The sequence below is a fragment of the Thalassophryne amazonica genome, chromosome 7 (genome assembly GCF_902500255.1).
Source record: "Thalassophryne amazonica chromosome 7, fThaAma1.1, whole genome shotgun sequence".
In the NCBI taxonomy this organism is placed as follows: Eukaryota; Metazoa; Chordata; class Actinopteri; order Batrachoidiformes; family Batrachoididae; genus Thalassophryne; species Thalassophryne amazonica.
Window position 1 is genome coordinate 39,155,662 of NC_047109.1, and position 13,758 is coordinate 39,169,419.

General features: G+C 43.6%; 1 long non-coding RNA gene across 1 annotated transcript; it reads right to left on the bottom strand.

The window, feature by feature from the left end:
• Positions 1–444: 444 nt before the first annotated feature.
• Positions 445–10,207, bottom strand: LOC117513264. The gene is made up of 3 exons (XR_004561522.1): positions 10,195–10,207; positions 4,184–4,185; positions 445–542 (listed from the first exon to the last, which is right to left on the bottom strand). It is a non-coding gene; the product is annotated as an uncharacterized LOC117513264 (long non-coding RNA).
• Positions 10,208–13,758: the final 3,551 nt, after the last annotated feature.

Genomic DNA, 13,758 nt, shown 5'->3' on the forward strand with positions numbered 1-13,758 from the left:
GGTTATTCCGCCCTGGTGATTTGGCTGTGCTGTCTTTTTGATGAGGATGTGACGCACGTCCACAGCTGCTTGATACATATTGACTTTTACATGGCCAGTTTTTGCCCTTGCATGAGATTTCAGTGTGCAGCATCCACCTATATCCCTCTTGTTGGCTTGCTTTCTCTTATGCCCCAAGCCATCAAAATATCCAGGCTGGCCAGCTCCTGACATTACACATCTAGTTCACTTTTTTACTTGGACATATGAAAAGATGCTTAGCAATAAAGACTCTGAGCACACTCTTACATTTGAGAATTGATCTGTTTTAGATCATTCCCATTTATAGACAAAGCATAAGCATTAACAGGGAAAATATCACCAGTGTTGCCAGATACAGTTGATAATTTCAGCCAAAAGCTGCTAATACACCAGCTTCAGCTGACCATGTTTTTTTCTTCCTGTTGCTTATTGCTGACGAATTATAACTTAAGTGTAGTTCTTCTGGCTTACTGATTCTGTTTTCTTTTTGTCTCTGTCAGAGATGCGGCTGGACCCACCTGCTGGATTAGATGATTTCTGTGGCAGATGCAGAACGGACTCTGCTGTAGTCATCGGGGGTCATTGAGCCACTCTAACGAGTGGACAACCAATATTATCTGGATTCTGGGTCTTTTGGTGAAGCTTGGGGCTAGTGGCCGGCAATCACCTTGGTATTTCTTTTGTTCATCTTATTGCTTGGTGCTGACGAGTTGTACTGTATTTGCTGTCTTTCTGATGCCTGGTTCTGTTTTTTTCTGTTTGAGATGCGGCACCATCCAGAGATGGGTGTGGTGTCTGTTTCTGAAACCTTCCTGTCCTGTGCACCGGCAACATTTCCTCTATGTTCGTTTTATGAATTGTTTTGTAATCTGTGGCAGTGGCATGGTCCAGGCGGAGGGTCACTCCTTTAAGTCTGGTCTGCTTGAGGTTTCTTCCTCAATATCCTCAGAGGGAGTTTTTCCTTACCACTGTCGCTTGTGTGCTTGCTTTAGGGGTTGGTAAGGTTAGACCTAAGGCAGCTTTGTTGTGATTTGGCACTATATAAACTAAATAAATTGAAATTAAATTGAAATAAATTGTTTCAAATTTGCATTATGTTTTGTTTTTTTAAACACCAAACTGATCGGAAACCAAACCAAATTTTGTTCACCTGCAAAATTGTTGTTTTTTTTTAACCACAAAATAACATTTTAAACCGCCCAATCTGGTACTACTGCCCACAGTGGAGCTCTAAATTAATTCATACTGCATTTCAAAGTTGAGGTAAACATTTAAATGCTTTGCTACAAGCAGAAACTGCAGGAGCTACTAAGATATGTTACACAATATCCATATTGTGGTATTCCTAAATGGAGGGGTCTGAGAACCCACATTGTTGAGAACCACTCTACATCATCAGCAGGTATTTCAGGTTCACTACCATTTCACTTCTTAACCTGTACGCGTCACCTGAGTGGGGCAGAAAAGAGTGGTCATCCTTCACCTGCAGAAGGGTTCCAACTGTAGGCTCTCTTCAACCATAACCATCTTAACCCCTTAACGCCTGAATTTATATAGCTGTATATAAAAAAATTTTTGTGTGTGTTTTTGCCTTTAAATAGATGGTAAATAATGTTGAGATTATTAATTTCACGTTTGCACAAAAAATAAATAGTAATTTTGGTATTTTGGTAATAATTAATGTTATAATGTTATAATAATAATGGTATGTTGCAAATTTGCGACAACAGGCATACTGGTCAATTTGGTATGTTGGATATTTGAGTCGAATATTGTAGCATATATGCGACAATAGGCGTTAAGGGGTTAAGCTGGCTTCAGCTGCCAGGACAACTTCCCTGATGGCCTTCCTCAACTCCTATGACTCTATCCTGTTTTCTGCAGGAAATAGTGCAGTGATGATGCTGGGAACAGATAATTCACATTTAAGATTTATCTTTTTTTTTTTTTTTTTTTTTTTTTTGCAACAGCAGAATATACTTTAGCACAGTGGCCTAAACTGGAGATGCTCCATCCATCTTTGCTCACCAAGGACTCAGCCTATTGTGGATACTGTTTTTGAAATCAGTCACCTGTTGACATTACCCGGTTGAAATAGGATCATTTATTTATTTATTTATTGCCTAATTACTAGCCCTAAATTGTGCCCATACCAATTTCTTTTACATGTGGTGCAGGACTGAAATGCAGCAATGGATGCATATTAACGGATTAAATAAAGTTGACCACACAAAACATGAAATATCTTTGCTTCATACCATCTGCAATGAAAGAGAATTCAAATTGTATTTAAGAGTCACTATGGGTTTTTTTATGTACAACCCCTGGCAAAAATTATGGAATCACCGGCCTCGGAGGATGTTCATTCAGTTGTTTAATTTTGTAAAAAAAAAAGCAGATCACAGACATGACACAAAACTGAAGTCATTTCAAATGGCAACTTTCTGGCTTTAAGAAACACTATAAGAAATCAGGAAAAAAAAAATTGTGGCAGTCAGTAACGGTTACTTTTTTAGACCAAGCAGAGGGAAAAAAATATGGAATCACTCAATTCTGAGGAATAAATTATGGAATCATGAAAAACAAAAGAACGCTCCAACACATCACTAGTATTTTGTTGCACCACCTCTGGCTTTTATAACAGCTTGCAGTCTCTGAGGCATGGACTTAATGAGTGACAAACAATACTCTTCATCAATCTGGCTCCAACTTTCTCTGATTGCTGTTGCCAGATCAGCTTTGCAGGTTGGAGCCTTGTCATGGACCATTTTCTTCAACTTCCACCAAAGATTTTCAATTGGATTAAGATCTGGACTATTTGCAGGCCATGACATTGACCCTATGTGTCTTTTTGCAAGGAATGTTTTCACAGTTTTTGCTCTATGGCAAGATGCATTATCATCTTGAAAAATGATTTCATCATCCCCAAACATCCTTTCAATTGATGGGATAAGAAAAGTGTCCAAAATATCAATGTAAACTTGTGCATTTATTGATGATGTAATGACAGCCATCTCCCCAGTGCCTTTACCTGACATGCAGCCCCATATCATCAATGACTGTGGAAATTTACATGTTCTCTACAGGCAGTCATATTTATAAATCTCATTGGAACGGCACCAAACAAAAGTTCCAGCATCATCACCTTGCTCAATGCAGATTCGAGATTCATCACTGAATATGACTTTCATCCAGTCATCCACAGTCCACAATTGCTTTTCCTTAGCCCATTGTAACCTTGTTTTTTTCTGTTAAGGTGTTAATGATAGCTTTCATTTAGCTTTTCTGTATGTAAATCCCATTTCCTTTAGGCGGTTTCTTACAGTTCGGTCACAGACGTTGACTCCAGTTTCCTCCCATTCGTTCCTCATTTGTTTTGTTGTGCATTTTCGATTTTTGAGACATATTGCTTTAAGTTTTCTGTCTTGACGCTTTGATGTCTTTCTTGGTCTACCAGTATGTTTGCCTTTAACAACCTTCCCATGTTGTTTGTATTTGGTCCAGAGTTTAGACACAGCTGACTGTGAACAACCAACATCTTTTGCAACATTGCATAATGATTTACCCTCTTTTAAGAGTTTGATAAGCCTCTCCTTTGTTTCAATTGACATTTCTCATGTTGGAGTCATGATTCATGTCAGTCCACTTGGTGCAACAGCTCTCCAAGGTGTGATCACTCCTTTTTAGATGGAGACTAACAAGCAGATCTGATTTGATGCAGGTGTTAGTTTTGGGGATGAAAATTTACAGCATGATTCCATAACTTATTCCTCAGAATTGAGTGAGTCCATATTTTTTTCCCTCTGCTTGGTCTAAAAAAGTAACTGTTACTGACTGCCACAATTTTTTTTCTTGATTTCTTATAGTGTTTCTTAAACCCAGAAAGTTGCCATTTGAAATTACTTTAGTTTTGTGTCATGTCTGTGATCTGCTTTTTTTCTACAAAATTAAACAACTGAATGAACATCCTCCGAGGCCGGTGATTCCATAATTATTGCCAGGGGTTGTACACTGCCTATACTATACCAACTTTTTCTCATTTGGGATTGTACTTTGGAATGCGTCTATGTGTCTGTGCACATGTAAAAGAAAGACGTTGCAGTCAAAAACTACAACAACTGCATAGAAACAGTGTAGGTACAAGTGAATAAACTGTCAGAACCACTGCTGCACCGCAGACATTCGTGCAAATATGATACATCCTTTCCAGAGTGACAAGTCTGGGTCCCACCAATAATAAGCCATGAATAATGAGCAACGCATGGGTGTGTCATTGATTATTCAAAGAATGACCCACATTTTCATCTATAGCCTGGGACCCACCGAATAATAAGCCATGAATACTGAGCCACACTACCAAGGTGCCTCTATGTGCCTCTCTGTACCCCGCATGTGCCATGTAGCAGCCTCTAGTGAGCCACGACCAACCAGTCATTAGAGCCTCGAATGGCTTGTATCAGCCACACTAAGACACGTAGTGCCGTGACAGCGTCATGATAACCTGATGTTGGCGCACGTTTAGGCATGGGTTTGGTCCAAACGTCCAGCCCTCCAACACCTGGTCCCTTTAAAGTGTGGGTTTTCAATTCACAGCAGCATTTAAAGATGTCACATTTTTTAAATGCAGTCCAAAAAGAGACGTTCCAGTACAGACCTGCGGTTGTGCGCTGCAGGCTGCTGTCCACCCGTAATGCACCAGACCAGCTAGAACTGAACCAAGGGTTCCTGGACAGCTGCCTCTGTGCTCCTCACTGGCTCCGCCGCTTGCTGGCTTTATTTTTTCTGTGGCTTTAAACACACACATCGTGATCCCACTTTTAACTTTGTTTGTCTGTTTATTTCTGCAAAATCACTCTTTTGCGCGCGCCGCTGCTGTTCTGCTTTCCTAGACAGCTGCCTCTGTGTCTTCTCACTGGCTTTCTTTCCATCCATGGGTTGCTGGCTTTATTTTTTCCCTGGCTTTAAACACAATCATTTTCACATTGTGATCCTACTTTTAACTTTGTGTTCATCTGTTTATTTCTGCAAAATTGCTCTTTTGCTCGCAGTGCCATTCTGCATACACGAGGTGGCCACTTAAATTATATACACCTGCTGCTGCAACGTGGATGTGCAATGTGGATCACTTTAAAAAAAATTCTTTATTTCTTCTGCAGCTTACAAGTCACCATGATACAACTTTTAACTTTGTGTTATGTCTTCTAAATCTGTCTTTTGCGCACTCTCCTTCTGTGTTGCTGCACAGCTCTGCACTGCTTTACTGGAGTTATTTCTTCCACGGCTTTGAACACACAGCCACTTTTACACAGTCATCCAAATTTTAACTTTGTGTTCGTCCATTAGTGACTGAAAAATCACTCTTTAGTGACCTAGCTTCTGCCTAAATGCTCATTTGGAGCGTGATGAGTCACTGCCTCAGTGTACAGTGCACACACAATGGCGCTCATGTGATCCATTAACAAGATATTAAACCAACCATAGACATACTTTTACAGCTAGTAACTGTTTTATCAAGCTATAAAAGCATTAAAAATAGTTACCTTAAGCTGTTCAAAATACATTCCTCATGGAGTAGGAAAGAGGGAAAAAAGCGTCCAGATGAAATAGTCCTCTGTGATTCCAGAAGCGATTAGAGGTGTTTTCAGCATCCAAGGTTTGGCAGAAAATGATTATAATGCACTACAAAATACTGTAATTATTTTAGATACAGTGTCCAGCGCACAGAGCAGGTGGAAGAGGGCAGTTGCTCCAGAAATTGCCTCTCAGGTCCTGCATAGCTGCCAGGCGCACCCCTCACCAAAAAATTGTACTGATAAGTATATAAAAAGTAAACTGGAAGTAAACATACTTGCATGTACTACTTTTTGGTAAGGGACGGATAGCTTTTAGCATCCTCGTAAGCACCACACATGCCTCTAAAATCCTCGTTAGTCATCGTAGTAGCTTGTACACAAAGTGCCCCACGCCAATGTTGTTAAATTTTGAACATGTTGAAATTAGCACCAAGCTCAAAGAGGAGCCTCATTAACTGAAGATACTGCCTCAAAGAGGCACTCAGAGCCACTATTCTCCCACGATAGTTAAATAAACCCTCTCATAGCAAAAAAAACAAAAAAAAACATGCTGCGTGGCTCATTATTCATCCTTCATTGGGACCAGGGCTACAGTGTTTACAAGCTAATTTAATGACAGCCTATACACAGGGTGACATTTTAAATATACGATTACGTCATTTGACGATTATGTCAAATTACATAATTCGCCTGTGGGCAGGCTTTGAGTGAGGAGTGGTCCACCCCCCTCGTCGGAATTCCTTTGTCTGACTTCTTCCTGAGAGACTGGCGCTTTGCTTGATCAAAATTTTTTCAGAACCTGTGAGGCAGATCGAAGTGGACACCATTCGAGAAATTCAGCTGGTTTTCGGTGAAAATTTTAACAGCTGATGAGAGATTATGGAGTGTTACTGTTGGTTTAAGGACTTCCCACGGAGCAGGACGTCGCACAGAGCTCCGAGGCGCCGTTGTCAGCTTGTTTCGAGCTGAAAACCTCCAAATTTAAGCCTCTGTTGACCCAGGACGTCGTGAGAGAACAGAGAAGTTTCAGAAGAGCTCGGGATCAGCAGTTTATCCGGACATTCCACTGTTAAAGGAGGTTTTGTAATGAAAGACGTGCAGACGGATTGGCGTGTCGGCAGGCAGCCGGCGCGGCGCGCCGCCACAGGAAAAACACCTCCGGGTTGATAACCGTTTTGGCGGCTTTTGATGGCTTTCAGTAGAGTGAGTATCTGAGAAATTGTTTAACAGCTGGACATGTTCCAACTTGTCCTTAAGGCTTCCAACAGAGGTGTTTTTCCTGTGGCGGCGCACCGTGCCGGCTGCCTGCTGACGCGCCAATCCTTCCGCATGTCTTTCATTACAAAATCTCCTGTAACAGTGGAATGTCCGGATAAACTGCTGATCCCGAGCTCTTCTGAAACTTTTCTGTTCTCTCACGACGTCCTGGGTCAACAGAGGCTTAAATTTGGAGGTTTTCAGCTCCAAACAGGCTGACGACGGCGCCTCAGAGCGCTGCGCGACATCCCTCAAAATTCTACTCACAATACTCCATAATGGCAACATGAAAAAAGTTTTTTGAATTTTTTGCAAATTTATTAAAAATAAAAAACTAAGAATTCACATTTTTTGTTAAAAACGTGAATTCTTAGTTTTTATTTTATTTTATAAAAAAAACCTAAGGAACCATCACATTATTGTGGTGGAGACATTTGTTTGCCGATATGAGCCTGAGAACTGTGTTGTCTTGAGCCTTTGTGCTCCTGGTGGGGTCTCCCATGGCAAACTGGTCTCAAGCGAGAGGCCAGATTAAAAATGGTTCAGAAGACACCGTGACAAAATGATGGCAGAGGAAATGTGACCCAGCCCGGAGGAAACCCGGGGCCCCCGTCTGGAGCAAGGCCAAGATGGAGGGGCCATCAGCGAGTGCCTGGTGGCCTGGTCAGGCACAGCCTGAAAAGGCAACATGGACCTTCCATCTCCACCCTGCGGTCTCACCACCCGCAGGAGGAACTGCAGGTGTCTGGTGGGCTGTCCCATGGCTGGCAGTGAAAGTCGAGGGCCTCGGCAGACCAGACCCAGCTAGGGGCTAGCTCTGGGAGTGTGGAACGTCACCTCATTGTGGGGGAAGGAGCCAGACCTTGTGCAAGAGGTGAAGCGATACCAGCTAGATCTGGTGGGCCTCACCTCCACACACATAGCTTTGCCTCCGGAATCACTGTCCTTGATAGGGGTTGGACCTTATTCTTCTCTGGAGTTGCCCAGGGTGTGAGGCAACAAGCGGGTGTGGGGATACTCACGAATCCCCGGCTGAGCGTCGCTATGTTGGGGTTTACCTCAGTAGATGAGAGGGTTGCCTCCCTGCGTCTCTGGGTGGCGTGGAGGAAAACTCTGACTGATGTTTGTGTGTATGCACTGAACAGCAGTTTGGAGTATTCAACCTTCTTGGAGTTCCCGAATAGAGTCCTGTATTGGGCTCCAGTGGGGGACTCCATTTTTCTCCTGGGGGACTTCAACGCACACTTGGCCAATGACAGAGACACCTGGAGAGGCGTGATTGGGAGTTACGGCTGATGTAAACCCGAACGGCCATTTGTTATTGGACTGCTGTGCTAGTCACAGACTGTCCATAACACCATGTTCGAACATAAAGATGCTCATAAGTGTACATGGTGGCATCAGAGCACCCTTCAAAGATTGATGATCGATTTTGTGATCATATCATCTGATCTGAGGCCGCATGTTCTGGACACTCGGGTGAAGAGAGGGACAGAGCTGTCAACTGATTGGATCAGAGAGTGGGGGAGGATGTTGGATAGACCTGGTAAGCCCAAACGAATAGTGCGGGTGAACTGGGAATGTCTCGAGGAGCCCACTGTCCGACAGATTTTCAACTCACACCTCCGGCGGAGCTTTTCTAGCTCTATCCCTGTGGAGGTTGGGGGCATTGAACCAGAATGGGCAATGTTCAAAGCTTCCATTGTGACCTCATGTGTGACCTCATGGCTTGAGGCAACTTTGTTGTGATTTGGCGCTATATAAATTAAAATAAATTGAAATTGAAACTGATTTCGAGGTGTAGTTGTGAGGATGAGGGTTTCCAGGTTGGTGGGCTCAGGGTCTCATCACTGTTTTTTGCAGATGATGTAGTCCTGTTGGCTTCATCGGCCTGTGACATCCAACACTCACTGGATCAGTTTGCAACCAAGTTTGAAGTGGCTGGGATGAGGATCAGCACCTCTAAATCTGAGGCCATGGTTCTCAGCAGGAACCTGATGGATTGCCTACTCCGGGTAGGGAATTCAATCTGAATTCGACAATGGAGCATGAGATTGCCCGGAGAATCAGCGCAGCAGGGGCGGTATTGCATTGGCTCTACCGTACTATTGTGACAAAAGGCAGCTAAGCCAAAAGGCAAAGATCAGTCTTAGTTCCTACTCTCACCAGTGGTCATGAGGGTTGGGTCATGACCGACAGAACTAGATCGTGGGTATAAGTGGCCGAAATGGGCTTTAGGAGGGTGGCTGGTGACTCCCTTAGATATAGGGTGAGAAGCTCGTTCATCTGTGGGGTGCGTGGAGTAGAGCCGCTGCTCCTTCACGTTGAAAGGAGCCAGCTGAGGTGGTTCGGCATCTGGTAAGGATGGCCCCTGGGTGCCTCCCTAGGGAGGTTTCCAGGCACATCCATCTGGGAGAAGTCCTCGGGGAAGACCCAGGACTAGGTGGAGAGATTATATCTCCACACTGGCCTGGGAACACCTCGGGATCCCCAGGCAGAGGTGGTCAATGTGTGCCATGAAAGGGAAGTCTGGGGTCCCCTGCTGGAGCTGTTGCCCCCGTGACCTGATCCCGAATAAGCGGTTGAAGATGAGTGATGAGAGTGATGAGTGAATTCACATGTATATAAGTATTCACACCCTTTGCTCAATACTTTGTTGATGCAGCCTCAGTCTTCTTGAATATGATACCACAAGCTGGGTGTACCTGTCTTTGGGCAGTTTTGACCATTCCTTTTTGCAGCACCTCAAGCTCCATCAAGTTGGATGGGGAGCGTCGGTGCACAGCCATTTTCAGATCTCGCCAGAGATGTTCAATCAGATTCAGGTCTGGGTTCTAGCTGGGCCACTCAAGGACATTCACAGAATGGCCTGAAGCCACTCCTTTCATATCTTGGCTGCTTGTTTCAGGTCATTGTTCTGCTGAAGGATGAACTGTCGCCCCAGTCTGAAGTCAAGAGTGCTCTGGAGCAGGTTTTCATCATCTCTACATTACTGCATTCATCTTTCCCTCAATCCTGACTAGTCTTCCAGTTCCTGCTGCTGAAAAACATCCCCACAGCATGATGCTGCCACCACCATACGTCACTGTCGGGATGGTGCCTGGTTTCCTCCTAACAGACTTTGGTCTGTTGAGACAAAGACTTCAATCTTTGTCTCATCAGACCAAAAGATTTTGTTTCTCATGGTCTGCGAGTTCTCCGAGTGCCTTTTGGCAAACTCCAGTCAGGCTGCCATGTGCCTTTTCTTAAGGAGTGGCTTCCATTTGGCCACTCTACCATACAGGCCTGATTGGTGGATTGCTGCAGAGATGGTTGTCCTTCTGGAAGGTTTGCCTTTCTTCACAGAGGAATGCTGGTGCTCTGACAGAGTGACCATTGGGTTCTTGGTCACCTCCCTGCATAAGGTTCTTCTTCTCCGATTGCTCAGTTTAGACAGGCACCCAGCTCTAGGAAGAGGCCTGGTGAATCTAAACGTCTTCCATGATGATGGAGGCCACTGTGCTCATTGGGACCTTCAAAGCAGCATAAATATTTCTGTACCCTTCCCCAGATTTGTTCCTGGAGACAATCTTGTCCCAGAAGTCTACAGACAATTTCTGTGATTTCATGCTTGGTTTGTGCTCTGACATGCACTGTCAACTGTGAGACCTTATATGTAGACAGGTTTGTGCCTTTCCAAGTCATGTCCAATCAACTGAATTTACCCTAGGTGCACTCCAATTAGCCTGCAGAAATATTTCAAGGATAATCAGTGGAAACAGGATGCACCTGAGCTCAATTGACAGAGGCTATGAATGCTTATGTACATGTGATTTCTGTTTGTATTTTTTTTTTTTATTATTGTTAATAAATTTGTAAAAAATCTCCAAAAAAGAAAGCTTTTTTTTACATTATCATTATGGGGTATTGTTTGTCGAATTTTGAGGAAAATATGAATTTCCTCCATTTTGGAAGAAGGCTGTAACATAACAAAATGTAGAAAAAATTAAGTGCTGTGAATACTTTCCGAATGCATTGTATGCATGCTTGCACGTTATCAAGATATCTTAACCATAGCTAATTCCATTTTGATCAAACATGGTGGGTGTATTGAGCATAGGGAAGGGACAAAGTGAAGTGATTTGATTTTGGTTCAGATTGCTCAACTATTAAGTTCAGGTTGTGATAATTTAGAGGAAAAGGGCTACTTTCACACTTAGATATTTTATATATTTTCTATTTATTCTGAACTTGTATACAGGTGTCAAACTGATTCCAGAAAGGGCCAAGAGGGTGCAGGTTTTCTGTTATGTGTCAGACACGGTCGGAGCACCGACCCAGCGTTTGACAGGACCCAGCATAAAATAAGCAGAGCACGGTTCAAAGGATAACACATTTTAATGAAAGTGAGTGAAGTGATAAACAACTAAAAAGTCCGCGGTCTGGTGAGGTGGAAACACGGCGCGCTATCAACAGCGCAAACGGTCTGGAGCCACAGCAGTTCAGACCCAGGGACCCCGCCGACACCCCCCAGGTGGCCGCGACAAACCGAGTCTGTGAAGAAAGAAAACATGAGGTGAGTCCAACACTCTCCACACAGAGAGACACAGCTCAAAGGTGCACACAATCAGCAAACACTTCCTGGCTTAAATATATATATCAGCTTCTCACCCTGTAGGCACGGAACAACTCAGTTCAAATCTCCACTGCAGCAGAAGCTGATTAGACAATTAGCATAACGTGACAGCTCACTAACACAAGGTGTGAGGGACACCAAATCTACTGTCATTACTTCATAAAAGTCACCAAAACCAAATTACCTCAGGAAGTGTGCTGAAGAGCGTGAGACCTCACCCAATCCTCCTTCACAGACTGTGGCGTCAAACCTGGAGCGGTCTCTGCATCCGTAATGGTGAGATTGTTCTCCCGACGCCGATCTCACACATCTGCTCACAAGGTCGAGTCTCTGGCAAACACACACTGTGCATCCAAGGCTTAAGTGCAGCAATCTCTGATCAAGACAAATGCACCACAGCTGTGAGTCCTGATGACCTGCACGTGATAACAAGCCTCAGGTGTTCAGGGTGAGGTCCTAATACTCAGCCACATGTCAGCCACTCAGTCCTGAACGCAAACCACCTGGTGGGAGAAACAGAAAACAAAAACAAGGCCAGCCAAACACCCCAGCCCACAACATTTTCTTTGTAACCACCCACTGCACCAGGTGATTTCACTGATTAACATCACTTTGAGCAGATGGAATCAGTTAATCAGTGAAATCACCTGGTGCAGTGGATGGTTACAAAGAAAACCTGCACCCTCTTGGCCCTTTCTGGAATCAGTTTGACACCTATGCGCGGCGGGAGAGTCTAGTTGCACATTCTCACTCCCAATTCATCATATTTTAATGCTTGTTAGTGATTTAAAAAAAATACACCACACTCAAAGTCATAAGGTGCCAGAGGGATTCATAAATCAATTTTAAAAAAGGCTCTGCACACTTACATCCATGCAAAAATGTTTGTATTAATCCAAGCTTGCGGTCACACGACCTTCATCAGGGCATCTGATGAAGGTCCCGGTCTGCTGCCAAGCCGCAAATCCCTGTCAGTTGCAGAAATCAGCAGATGACGGCGAATATACAGCGCATAGATTGAGTATGTATATGTATGTATTGTGTATGTATGGAGTATGTAAGGCAGAAGTCATCCGCAGCCAAAATTTTGTGCAGCTCAAAAATCCTGGTAATGGAAAAACGTGCCTCTGCAGATAATTGCGGAGGTGTGCGGGTGTTGGCTGACTCATACAAGCATGTTTCACGCATATTGCGGATGTTAAGCGAATATGAGCCAATTTTGTGTGCAATCCATACGCAAATTCTCCACCAGTGGGACAGGGCCTTTAGGTAATAACCATAGTTTCTCAAAAAAATATTAGTCTTATCAACATTCCGTTTGGGTCATCTTTGACCCAAAATACATAAGTATACCGAACAGCAAATGTCAGCTCTCCCCAGTTTGTCTGTGATAGAAGCTATACACTTGCACCCACGCATATACAACCCCTGGCACTAATTATGGAATCATAACGGCCTCGGAGGATGTTCATTCAGTTGTTTAATTTTGTAGAAAAATAGCACATCACAGACATGACACAAAACTAAAGTCATTTCAAATGGTCACTAAAATTAACATTGAATCGGTGTGTAACTTTGCAAAAACAATGTCAGACTCTGTAGTTTTCTCTGGGCCCCTCCCCAATCGGACCGGGAGTGACATGTTTAGCCGCATGTTCTCCTTGAATTGCTGGCTGTCTGAGTGGTGTCCAAAAAATGAGGTGGGCTTCATAGATAATTGGCAAAGCTTCTGGGGAAAACCTGGTCTTGTTAGGAGAGACGGCATCCATCCCACTTTGGATGGAGCAGCACTCATTTCTAGAAATCTGGCCAATTTTCTTAAATCCTCCAAACCGTGACTATCCAGGGTTGGGACAAGGAAGCAGAGTTATAGTCTTACACACCTCTCTGCAGCTTCTCTCCCCCTGCCATCCCCTCATTACCCCATCCCCGTAGAGACGGTGTCTGCTCCCAGACCACCAATAACCAGTAAAAATCTATTTAAGCATAAAAATTCAAAAAGAAAAAATAATATAGCACCTTCAACTGCACAACAGACTAAAACAGTTAAATGTGGTCTATTAAACATTAGGTCTCTCTCTTCTAAGTCCCTGTTAGTAAATGATATAATAATTGATCAACATATTGATTTATTCTGCCTTACAGAAACCTGGTTACAGCAGGATGAATATGTTAGTTTAAATGAGTCAACACCCCCGAGTCACACTAACTGCCAGAATGCTCGTAGCATGGGCCGAGGCGGAGGATTAGCAGCAATCTTCCATTCCAGCTTATTAATTAATCAAAAACCCA